Raw genomic sequence first — 12,467 nt, forward strand, 5'->3', positions numbered from 1 at the left:
CAAATTACTCCCAAGGCAATATACAAACATAATCAAGCAATTTCATGGCATAAAACTTGACAAACAAAGCAAATTGAGCATTATAAGTTTCGAATTTTCATGAAATTCGTGAGTAAACATGCCAAGAATTCATAAAAACTGATGTGAGTTTGAAGAAAACTTACATAGATCAGGAAAATAGATGAAGAAAGCTTTGATTTGCAACAAATTTGAGCGAATTCGGTTGAGAAACGAGCAAGCAATGAGCAATTGAAGCTTTCGGGTTTCTTCGAGCAGTTTTGCGATGAACAAAGCAGCAAAATGAAGAGGAAGGGGGTATTTAAGGAAATCCCTGTGCTGGCGCCAGGCCCTATGCATTGGCGTCACAAATTTGGCTTGGCGCCTGGCGCTAAGGCCAGTTGTGTAGCGCTGATGATTTTTCAACGACGCCAAAGCACTCAGCCATCTGATGAGGTTGTGCTAGCCTTCTGCAACATATTTTTGGGTTCCTTGGTACGCCAGTTAGTCCCTCTAAGAAATTTGACATGATTTAGTAATCGGCTTGATTACATAAAGTGATCGACCTGATAAGAGATCGTCTCACTTAGCTTAAAGCTCCTAAGAATTGGCTCATTAGCAAAAAAACACCGACATATAGGTTCATTAGCAAAAGGCACCGACATATAGGTTCAAGAGCAAAAGAGCACCGATGTACAGGTTCAAAGCAATGGAAGCGCCGACGTGCAGGCATAGCGAGAGCAAAGTTCAAGCGAACTTTTAAAGATCGACAGGCGTGGATCTTCGGTGATTTCCTTTGGAAAATTATCGTATCAAATGAAGGTGACTTCAAGAGAAGATATCTTCGACGACATTCCCTAGCTTGCGGAGAGTTGTCACGAACAACTGGAGGTAATTTCGGGCGAATTTATCTTCGATGGTATTTCCTAGGATGTGGAATACTATCAATGCAGATGGAGATTGTTTCAAGAGAAATAATCTTCGATGGTGTTCCCTAGGATGTGGAATATTATCAATGCGGATGGAGATTGTTTTAAGAGAAATAATCTTCGATAGTATTCCCTAGGATGTGGAATATTATCAATGCGGATGGGGATTGTTTCAAGAGAAATAATCTTCGGTGGTATTCCCTAGGATGTGGAATATTATCATGCGGAGGAGGATCGTTTCAGGCAAAGCAATCTTCCAAATTGGAATTAGTTACAGGCGTAGCGGTTTTCAAGCGGGATGGCATTCTCTAGCTTGCAGGAGGTCATCAAAACAACAGTAAAGAAGCAGCAAATCGGTTACTTTCAGAGACGTGTGCTCGACGGTGCAAGATACGCGTTTCTTAACTTTTTTATATGTTTAACTAACGTTAGTTTTGCAGGTATCAGGGTTGCAAGATTGATTTAGGATCGCAGAACGTTCTGAATCATTCTCCGTCCCTATCGCTACTTTGACTTTTGTTTTCGAAACTTGTGTTTCTCCAAACTCAGTCAAAGTGGGGGCTTCTGTAGACACCCATTTTTGTCTCCCCAAAACCAAACCCAGTAATGAGTACCTTTCACGTCGAATCATAATCGAATGAAACGAAAGTGTGGAAAGTCTAGTGTTGCGGAAAGTTTTTATTTCTTTTCTCTTATCTCTGTTTTTGAAAACTTATTTTCAGAAAACAGCCAATCCAGTTTGGTTGGTCCATGATATGGGTCCAATAGTAGTGTAGTTGGATGGGGCTTGCAAAGACCTTTCCAACGATATATTATAAGCCCAATTCCGATGAATATTGAGGAAGTTATGGCCAATTTACTAAACTGGGCCCGGTTTGAGATTTATGTACGGCCCAATGATCTAGGGGAGGGCCTAATATGATTTATCATTCTTAATGCAATTAGGAATGGTTTTAGTCTTCTAGATTCTTCTAGAAGGTTCTTTTCATTCCTAATTCGATTAACATTGATAAATTGACTTTTGTTGACTTTTCAGAGTTTTAATCAAAATCAAATAGCATTTTCGAAGAAATTATATTATTTTATCCTCCAGTGCGGTAAACTTATCGGATTTTCGAAAACGCGTTGGTATCAGGCTTGGCGCCTAACCCCAGGTCTTGGCGCCTGGCGCTAGCCACTGGCGCCTGACGCTAGTGTTGGTGTCTGGCGCCAGCTAGCAAGGGTTGGCGCCAGTTCCGTTTTTAATGCGTCAGACTCTGTTTTGTTAATTTATCTTTTTTGGCTAATTTTCTCTATAAATATCGTATTAAAAATTCCGTTTTCATTCACCAATTCTCACGATCATCATCGACAATCATTAATTCTTTAGCATTCTCTAAATCTTTCATCTCTCTTAAAACATTCAACTCTTTCTTACTTTGCTTTTTCATACAAAATTCCGCATTCACAAGATCTAGAAACACCTAGCCATATTCGAAGTTGCCTTCGCCCTAGACGTGAAAGGTTTTAATTTCTGAGGGTTTGGTCCCAAATCTCTCTTTCAATTATTTAATTTGATTGTTTGTTTATTATTTTCCTTGAAGTTACTAACGTGTGTATTTTGTTATTAGAAAGAGGTACGAGACATCAAAGTAAGTACTTTAATTGATTTATTGATATTATGATGTAGAAATCATGTTTATATTGTTATTATGATATTCCTAGTATCATGTCTAGGGTAATTTTAATATTAAATATGATTGATATGATGCCTTTTATTCTCTTCCTAATATTTATGATTGTTAGTATCATGTTAGGGTTAAAACTTTGATTTTTATTGCTTAGTGACATGCTAGGGTTTGTTATTAATCTTGTTAGTATCATGCCTAGGATCTTGTTATTATTATGCTTTAATATTAATATGATCATGATTATTATTATAATTGTTATAATTTATGATGGTTATGATTATTATTTTTTATGTTGCTTGATGATTTTTATTTATTGCTTGATCACCTTTTATGCATGTTTAAAGGGAATTTGGTGCTTGTAATCATGCTTAATAAGATAATTAATAATCTTGTTAGGGTTAATTATGATTATAATTCAAGTGATCGCCAATAATAGATTTATTTGTGCATTAAACTCAACCAACATAGATTAAACAGGTTTAGGGTTAATCCTATTGATTGCATGTTAATCAGAAAGCGCACATGAATACGATCAGAATAAAGTAGAGGCCTATTATTAGGGCAGGTTCAATCTCTTTTAGGTTGGATTTGTACCTTCATCCCCGAACCCTTATTTGGTTTATGAACTTATGGAGTTGACGAACTCTTGGATCGTTTAGGGGTGTAACCTTCATCCTATGAATGGTTTACAAATTCCTTAAAAAATTGTTGGCGACTCTTTTGCTCTATCTTCTTCCCTTTTGGACGCCACCGTACTTTAGTGTATGATCACAGTGGGGTTCAAGCTAGTGGGATTTTAAAGGCTTGAAATTATTCCCTACAATACTTCACAAAACACTTATTTAAAATAAAATATGTATAAAAATACGGGGTATTACATCTTTTCCACTAACACAATCTAGGTTGTCTAACTTCTTTCATGGTCGTGTTGTGTCAATTGCAGCTTAGCGGAAGCGGGACAAGTATGGAGCACGTTGTGGGGCTATTGGCTATGGTTTTTTTCCTTTTCTTCATTAGGGGGAATTAGAGAAGGATGTTGTTGCGTAGTTGAAGCGGGTTCAGGCGTTCGCTAGGACTTAGGATATTGTAACTCGTGCAGCTGCTCACATTTTCGGCAGAATGAGGTTCGCTGTAGCTAGAGGGGTGGGGACCTGTATTGTATTTCGGTTCGCAACTAATTTCTTGTAATTTAGTTGACTTTGTAGGTTTTTGTAATAATAATAATAATAATAATAATAATAATAATAATAATAATAATAATAATAATAATAATAATAATGTGTTTTTTTAAGTGTTACACTTTTCATTTTCGCCCGTGTTTTTTTAAGTGTTTCCTTTCTTTTTTGGCAAAAAAAACTATATTAAAATACTATATTTCTCTCCTCTCATGGTCCCCACCCAAACCCACTACTACTTTTTTTATTATATATTTCCTCTCACATTCATTACTTTTCAATAAACTATTAACCCCACTATCTTTTTTTTACAATTTTTTAATACTCTAACTACCTCACTTACCTCTTATTTTATTTAAGTCAATTAAATTGCCTAAAAACTATGTGTCAGTCAAACTGTAACACTTAAAAAAAAACACGAAGGGAGTAATAATAATAATAATAATAATAATAATAATAATAATAATAATAATAATAATAAAAAGCAATAACAAAGTTTTTTTTTTTTCTCAAGACTCAAAAATTTAATTTTGTGCATGTCAATATCATTTCATTTACACAAGTATATGATATCTTATCAAAACATAGTCATTAATCTTGTTTAAACATATAATAGCTCTTGTGGCATACGTCCAAACCAAGCATTTTGCATTAGGAGTTAAATTTGATCTTTGTTTTCTTAACTTTTGGGTATAAAATCAGACATTGAAAAATTAGTGTTTATGTATTCCGATAGTTCACATTTAACCGTATTTAATTATTTTATGTCTCACAAATAAAACCTCTTCATTGCAAATAATAAGAACAAAGGTAGTATGTTCATATACCGTGTGTAAAAGTAATATATACAAAGTATAAATCACAAAAGACATTAAACTTAAAGTGTATGAATAATGTTAATGTGTCAATTAAAAAATAGAGAAAATATATCATATTCGTCGTATGCGTATGATATACAATAGGAGAACATTGATACACACGTTTGTGATTAGCCAAAAACCAAAGCCTCATCTTACAAACTCAACTCGTACCAAAAACGAAGAAGAAAATAATAAACACAAAGAAAGCTGCTTGTTGTACATGACTAATACATGAGAATGAAAGAAGTACATGGTACATGTAACACATGAAAACATGATGGTGATTGAAAACCATGGAAGTATGGAACAAACCGTGAAGCATCACCATCATGTATGATTAGAGTTTGATATTAAAATAATAGAGGTAGCTGTTGAATTTGTCGAAGTGGTGGAAAACTATATGTGATGGGACCCATTGCACCCTATTACTGTCGTATTCTAGTTTAGTAGTGGGATCTATTAACAACTTTCTATTGGCTACAATTTCACAAAGTCGGTTTATCATTACGTGTCCCGTCAACTTAATTATTTTTAAGTTTAAGGAGTAATAACGTTTGTTTCAATATAATTGCATGATTATTAGAGAATGTTGTTTTTCTTTAAACTTTAAGGTGTTTCTTTGATATAGGAATTTACTTTTCATAAGAAGTTTGTATTTTATAAGAATTAAATACTTAGGAGTACATCAAAAACTTAGAAATTGCAAGTTGTCTGAATTTGATAAATGAGGAAGCATAATCAAGTGTATATGTCTTAGATATTTAATCACTTAATAACATTAATGAGCGGCACTTCTAGCATAAAGGAAGTTGTAAATTATGGGAATTTTAGACTTACCTAAGGGTTGGGTAATTAATTTCCCATGTTTCGTGGGAAATCACAATTCCAATAAATTTGTAATTCCCGCACTTATACTTTTAATTGTCAACCAAATAACTCATTCATTTTCAAATTCTCATAATTTTCCACTTCCATCGTTTTCTTTGCGCAACCAAACAAGCACTAACACTGTATTTGGATATTAAAAAATTAGGAAAGAAAAGAATGGGAGGGAGGAGAAAAGGAGGGGAGGGAAGAATGTTGAATTTTCCTTTCAAATCTCTCCATTGTTGGAGGGATCAATTTCCTACAATTTAATCCCTTCATTTCTCTCCCCTCCAATTCCCTTCCTTCCTCATTTGTTATCCAAATGAAAAATATTCCATCTTTCCATTTTCCTTACATTCCTTTCCCTTCATTTCCTTCAATCCAAACACACCCTAAGTATGAGTAAAATTATTGCCTTACGTTTTCTTCATGTGAACTTCTTTGATTTCTTCTTTGATTTGACTTTAAAATATATTAGGTATGATTAAAATTTTGTTTTTTTTTATTATTTGTAAAACTAATTAGATCTGAAGAAACAAGCTTTTTTTTTTTATTACTATTATTTGTAAAACTAATTAGATCTGATTAATCCTAAAAAAAAAATTAAGGTGAACATAACACACCCTTATAAGGCCCAAACATTGGTGGAATTAGAGAAGTATATATGGGAATAATGTAGTGTCTCCTACGTTTCCTTTATTTGTTTGGAGATACTTAACCTTTTGCACAAAATATTAATTAGGAGAAGCATATTGGATAATTAGAATAGTATGTTCTCTCCATCCCATACTATAATGCTTGTATTTTATTTTAGGTGTCCAAAAATGTTGATGCATTACCTTTCCTACATAAAGAAACCTAAACATTTCCCTAAATTTTCAAGCCACTATTTACTTTTGTTTTTTTTTTTTTAAATATTACTCCGTATAAGAAACTCTTATACTACATATTTAAAGCTTTATTTACGTTTTATTTTCTTGTACAAAATATATCTACTTTAGCGAACATTATACACTATGATCCCTCCCCTGTAGGGTTGCAATTAATTCACATAAAATAATACAATGTCTCTTTCTCTTTATTATGTGAGTAATAAATGCTCGAAAGAGACATTGTATTAAGGGATGGAGGGGGTAATATGGAGGGAGTAGTCCATTGAAAAAAATAATATTTCCTCTATTCCACAAATATTGCAAGAAGGATGAAATTATGCATCTCAAAATACATTTTATATGTTATAATATATATGTATAATTATATAAGATTAAAAATAATAAAAAGTTGATAATTAATGTGAAAGTATTTTACGAGATGAATCTAACAAGACCCCACATGACTATATTTTACTTTACGTATAAATCATAATATGTGGTCAAACAAGCGTGATGATTAGTGTAAAAGTCTAGTTGTTGCAATAATATTACAGAGTAGAACAGAGGAAGTAAATGATGTGGCAAAAGGTACATGAGAGATATAATTGTAGCTACTAAAATAATTTTGTAAGAAAAGTGTGCTACTCAATTAAAAGAAGAAGGATTGGATTAAACAAACTAGCAAAGTTAGGCCAAGCAAGATCAACTCTTAATAAATTTAGACAAGATCACCTTATTATCGGTGAAGTGAACAAGTCTATAATTTGGAGTAATTTGACTAATATTTGTGATTTATACATATTTTGACTAATGTTTGTGATTTATACATTTTAAAAAAAATAAAATATTAATTCTTTCATATTTTATTACTTGCTTCATTTGCACAATTTAGTTTTTTTTTTTTTTAAAAAAAAACCACAAACATTAGTTGACATTCTTTGACTAATGTTTATGATTTATATGTTATAAAAATATATAGTCTTGTAGTTACATGTTGAAATCGTTTTAATGAATAGATTCTTAATTTTCAATTGTTATAGTAATTTTTACTGACTACTCTCTCTGTCCCCAAAACTTCGACTCTTAATTTGGCCTAATTTTAGTCCTGAAATGATTGACTCATTTGCATTAAAATACCCACTAATTTACAATAATATTTGTGCAAAATTAGCTTTCCCATATAAAATTTTGTTTTTTCATGTATTTTTAATACTTTATCTCTCTACTTTTTTACAAACCCCATGTAAATTTATATTTCTAATATGTTTTTATTTCTTTTTATTTAAGTTTCTTAATAACCGCGAAATCAACCCAAAAAAGTCGAAGTTTTGGGGACGGAGGGAGTAGTAATTAAAGATGTTATTGATAAATAATTTACAACAACGAACATACGTGTCTAGGAAAATTAAGCAAGTACTCCCTTTGTCCGTTTGACTTTATATATATATATATATATATATATATATATATATATATATATATATGGCAAAAACTAATGAGCGCCCCCGGGGCGTTAGATAAGAGAATTAAATTGCAAATATTAGAGTAAAATTAACATTAATTACACCGAACGACGCGTGATTTTGTCATGAATTCCTAACTTAATACCATTTCAACCAATATAATTTAACCTTATCTAACGCCCCGGAGCACTCGTTAGCTATATATATATATATATATATATATATATATATATATATATATATATATATATTAATACACTTTATTTTATATAATTGAATATTAATGAAAATTATTTTTAAAATTATATTATGAAACTTTATATCAAAACCTATCTAATAACATATTTTGTGATAAAAAAAATTATGGTCAAACCTAATGAATGAATAGTGAAAAAAGTTCAACGTGTCATGTATTGTGGGACGGAGGGAGTAATAAAATACAGAGTATAAATCATTCTTAAACTTTTTTTTTTCAGTCAGAAAAAAACCTTAGTGTTTTTTTTTTTAAAACTGAACTGAACTGAATTAAATTAAAATTATTTAAGATTAAAAAAAATTAGATCAATAAACTAAATTAAACGGAAAATAAGTTCGAATGAATAGAACTTAACTTAAGTAGGAGGGACTGAGGGAGACATGTAGTACGTGGAGAAGCTGATAAATATCTGAGTGGAAGAAACTTTGCAAAACTTAAATTAGAAATTTAGAGCCAGATATTTTGGACAAGTGTTCAATTATGTCCCACTCCCCATTTTTAACAACCTTTCGTTTACGCATTCACGTGTCGCGTGTTTAGAGGTTTTTGCATTGTTTATTGTTTAACTTTCTTTTTGGGCCGGCATGAGGTGTTAATTTTACTAACTAATGGAATAATTACTTTATAATCTTTAATCATTTCTTCTATAGTAGTATAAAGTCAATGTGTTTGTTTCATGATACATACATGAACGGTTTATATGCCATCTCTTTTTCATTTTTTTTTTTCAATCAACCACAATTACAATACAAATTACAAAGTACTAGTATTCCTATTATCCTATATAAACAAAGGTAAGAGGATTTGATCATGTAATGTATCGTACATAAACCCTCAATTTAACTACTAGTATACAGTAACTTTGGTACTCTCCCTGTTCTAGCTTATAATTTTTGTTTCTGTTTTTTCACGATATTTAAGAAATAGAAGGAAAAAGTAGATGGAGGACTTGTTTTCTTCAACTTATTTCGGATACCTATGACTTATTCCTTTATAAATTCAATTCAGATCAGATCAAACCAGATTAAAACTTTGGACTATCATTTACTTATTGTTAAATATCGTTAATTGCATATTTAAAAAGTTCATGATGGGACGAATCTAACAAGTTCCATTTTGATGATATTTTTCTTTATAGATTAGTATTAAAATGCGATCAAAATTTAGTCAAATTATTAAATCAGATCAAACGAGACCAAATCAGAAAAATTCGGATCAGACCACAAACCTTAAAAAATTCAGACGAGATCTACTTGTTTCAGGTGAAGAGAACAATTCTGGAGTACATTAAAAAAAGCAAAAAAAAAGGTGAAAAGTACAATTATAGACAAAAGTTAGAGGGAGAACGTGAAAAAAAAAAGTACAAGGTAAGTGGAAAATTCAAGGTAGTGTAGGAAATCGATAAATAAAGTTTTAAAAAAATAAGGGTATAAAGGTTTTTACGTACTATCCAAAATCGAAATAGAAACAACATTTTAAATCTCCATAGAAAAACAAGAACTATAATATGGGCCTAAAGGAGTATGTATTTATTTTTTTGCATGCATTCTAACTAGTTTGAATGACTAAAGGGACTAAAGTTTGATTCTCTTTACACAAAGAATGTCTTATTTATATGGATGTAATAAACTATCTTATTATGTTATTTTTATTTTTATTTAATTTTATTTTATTTTTACAAAAAAATAGTTTATTCAATTTAACAGTTAGGGAGTTAAAGGAATAAATGGAATCTAATTTTACTCTATTTGGCTATGTATGGTAATTAGTGGGTATCTAGTTGCTAAGTGCTGATTTAATTAACTAGTTACATTAGAATGTTGACTACATTAAAGAATCTTATGAAAATGTGTTGGTAAAATTGGCTTATACTTGTAGCTTGTAGTTGTTTTATTGTTACTTAAACATATTATAAATACTCCACCCTAGCTCTATATGAAATGACCAAATCAATGGATTTATGAACTCAATTAGGGATGGCAATGGGGCAGGTTGAATGCGGATTATGGCACCTCCATACCCATACCCGCCTAAAAATCTTATACCCATTCCCGCCCCATCACCCGTGGCGGGTACAATATCTACATCCATACCCGTCCCACCAGGTACAATATAGGATCCATCTCCGCCCCATCATCCACTTGGATATTCATACTCACCTCATACCTGCCCCAAAATCATCCCAAACCCATTGCCATAATACTCTATTGTATCACATTAATGACAATTATATCAAATTAGGTTAAGAAAATTAGGACTTTCACTATTCAAGCTTATTGAGTCTTAGGGGGTATCAAGTTTCATAAATTCTAAATTCTTCTAAAAGAAATATGGTGCGGATATAAGGTGGGTACGGGGCGGGGCGTATATGGGGCGGGTCTACTCTAAAATCCATACCCACCCCATCACCCATGGCGGGTACACATTTTATACCCATCCCCGCCCCATTACCTGCCAAACCTCCCTCCATCCCCGTCCACTTGAACGGGAATGGGGCTGGTCTCCCATTTAACCCGACCCACTGCCATCCCTAAACTCAATTCTCTAAATTAATCAAATCATCCGACCTTTTTGTCATAACTCTATCTATTAACCAAACAAATCTATCAATGCAATTAAAATTGCATTGGAATAGGGTTAAATCCTATCAACCTTTACTATGATTTGATTAGAACATGATTCCAATTGGACAAAAAAAACAGCAACATATTTTCTTTCTCTTCCCCCTCTCCTGAAACAAGTTGTTTGGTATTTCATAGTCAATTGTATTATTTTCTCTATTACAACAATTCAAAAAACAGCACATTAAGAATATATAGCTTCCTTTCTTAACAAAAAAAAAAACTATATGAGCTCTTAAATTTGAATCATTTAAATGAAATATTTTGATTTTCTTTGAATAATCAATTAATGGAAAATGTTGTCATCTTCAAAGACAGTGATTGTTGCAAAAGACTGTACCAAACTCTTTTTGTTTCTTAAATTAGGCTATGAAGAAGTAAAGAAAGTACACAAGTAGGTATATAACAATGATAATACAATTAAGGACCATCACTTAACATGTTAAAATGCTTTTTAAACAGCCTAAAGGCACTACTATAAAATTGGCTAAAGAGACCCGTCTGATTAGCCAAAGAGACTGCTTCATTAGAGGCGGGCTAATTTAGAACATGATTATGATATAAGATTAGAAAAAACCATAGTGTTTCTCAAAACAAAAAAAAAAACAAAAAAAAAAAAAAAAAAATTAAAAAAAAAAAACCGTAGTGACAAACATTATATTCTTGATGAATGGGTGAAGATGTGTAAGGCCCTTTAAGCCAATATCTTTGTAAAGTTAGAACAACCATACGTATAAGGTGTGATTTGCCTAAACAAAAAAAAAAAGAGCCTGCAAGGCTACAAGATCTCGTAATTAAGTCAAACGAGTATCACATCAAAAGAGGTAAACATCTCAATGATAAGTTTGTTAGCCTTATTTTAGATTCTTCTAAAAAGTTATCTTGGATGCATAGACTAAATCTTTAATTAATAATAATGTGTTTAATAACAAAGAATAAGATTCTAAATAAAATCAAAACCATTAGAAAAACCATTCCAAACTACCAACAGAAATTTGAAGCTCAAAGGTGTTTGCATTGCAATATTTACGTAGTATTAGTTTACCATTAATATGGGAGCAAAAGAACAAAAAGAAAAAAAAAAACATAAATGAAAAAAATCATTCTAACAATGAAATTTTTATTACTATAGCAAATTTGGTTAATATTGGGTATTGGACGTATGAACTTATAAAAGCGGCTTTTGTGATTTTCTCTACGTTTCCTCTCTATCATGAAGGATAGTAAACAGTGAACAATGTCCCTCTATTAGCCTCTTATATATTTGTAATTTTATGTTGACTACAAAGATTTAGAAAGGATAATGTAAGCAAATACAATCTCAAACCCTAGAAATTTTATATATACTTTGTCTCTCACCGTCCCTAATATTTTACCCCATTTGACTATTTGCGGTTTACCAAGACACGTGTTAAGATGATTTTATCTCCATTTTCATACATGTAAAATTATTAAACTAAATAATAATCAAATATACAATGAGATGAATCCAACAAAATCCCGTATAACTATATCATCTCTTTTAAATTAATAATAATGATTTTTATGGTAAAAGATTTTAAAATTTGACCCAAAATTTTGGAATAAGGCAAAAAAATTAGGGATGGAGACAGTATATGTATATTCCATGTTGGTATTGTGTTTACAAGTAAAGTTTGCTCCCAACCTTGTAACTCTTACTCATTTCTAAGGGCATGTTCTCATTGACTGAACTGAACTGAACTGAATCGAATTTCAACGTAAGAGAACAGACCCTT

The sequence above is a fragment of the Chenopodium quinoa genome, unplaced genomic scaffold (genome assembly GCF_001683475.1).
Source record: "Chenopodium quinoa cultivar QQ74 unplaced genomic scaffold, ASM168347v1, whole genome shotgun sequence".
NCBI classification, from domain to species: Eukaryota; Viridiplantae; Streptophyta; class Magnoliopsida; order Caryophyllales; family Amaranthaceae; genus Chenopodium; species Chenopodium quinoa.